This window comes from Fukomys damarensis, unplaced genomic scaffold (assembly GCF_012274545.1).
Source record: "Fukomys damarensis isolate Sample0158 unplaced genomic scaffold, DMR_v1.0_HiC HiC_scaffold_15, whole genome shotgun sequence".
NCBI lineage: Eukaryota > Metazoa > Chordata > Mammalia > Rodentia > Bathyergidae > Fukomys > Fukomys damarensis.
Genome location: NW_022900927.1, coordinates 19,319,723 through 19,320,713, shown reverse-complemented (window position 1 = coordinate 19,320,713; position 991 = coordinate 19,319,723). Strand labels below are relative to the sequence as shown.

At 59.5% G+C, this 991-nt stretch overlaps 1 protein-coding gene and 1 long non-coding RNA gene across 5 annotated transcripts in view; one reads left to right on the top strand and one right to left on the bottom strand.

The window, feature by feature from the left end:
• Positions 1-991, top strand: part of LOC104851903 — a 21,550-nt gene that overhangs the window by 5,663 nt on the left and 14,896 nt on the right. For all 4 annotated transcript variants that reach the window (XR_004517261.1, XR_002024877.2, XR_004517263.1 and 1 more), the window contains one exon: positions 60-211. This is a non-coding gene — a long non-coding RNA (uncharacterized LOC104851903). The remainder of the gene's footprint in view (positions 1-59; positions 212-991) is intronic.
• Positions 1-991, bottom strand: part of Tns2 (tensin 2) — an 18,614-nt gene that overhangs the window by 14,870 nt on the left and 2,753 nt on the right. The gene's annotated exons all lie outside the window — the stretch shown is intronic.

The window sequence follows — 991 nt, the reverse complement described above, 5'->3', positions numbered from 1 at the left end:
CTTTTTTTTTTTTTTTTTTTTTTAATATCCCATTTCTCCTCTGCTTTTCTGGCACACAGCCTTGACCAGGACCTCTTCAGCATGCTGCTTCCTATCCATGCTGTCTCCAGAGGATCTGAAAGTTCTCTCCCCTAGAAGAAGTCCCCAAACATCTTCTGCCCTTCACTGGTCTCAGACCCTGGCCACCCAGGCCCAGCAAGGAGGTGCCCAGGTGCCCAAACAGTGACTGCAGGGAGGGTGGGGCTAAGTCGGTGCTGGGTGTCTTGGAGTCCCTTCCCACCCTGTGGACACCTCAGGGAAGGTGGGGAAAGGACCCCTTTGAGCCCACAAGGAAAAGTAGCTACTGGCAGATGGCTGGGAAGGCATCATCAGACCCCCTTGGACCCTCACATTCCGCCAGCCAGGGCTAGAACATTCTGAAGCCTGTCAGCCTTTCCCCAAGCTGGGCCCCCTCTGAAGGTTTTGTTTGGAGAAACCCTCCTGCCCACACCCCCCTTCCTAGAAATAGCTGTGGTTGGATGAGAGGCTGGGAGCCTGGCCACGGAGGAGGGGTGAGGCCCAGGGAAGGAGAGGAAGAAAGAGGGTGGTACTCCTGGGTGCACCCAGAGGGGTCTAGGGCGTCTCAGGGCAGAAACAGAAGGGAACTGGTGTGTGGGCTGAAAGATCAGACGTACGGGTGCCTGATTTCGTTCTCAGTGTCCCTAGACACGAAGGAGTAGAGGAAACACTCGCACTCTGGAGGCCCAGGGCCCGAGCGCCACTGCCAGCTGCAGCGGGCTGTGTACAACGTGCGACCAGCGCCTGGCATAGGAGTGGCGCAGTGCGTGGTGCGACAATGCATCTGAGCCCGACTGGGTGCGCGCCTGGGACGCGGGAAGGCGGGCCAGCCCGAGCGAGTGGCAGGCACCCTGACTGTGCCCCGTCCCTGGTCACCTTCCCGGCCTTCAACTGCCCCCAGGTCGCTGTAGCTGCCCTGGGACTGGCTCAGCCC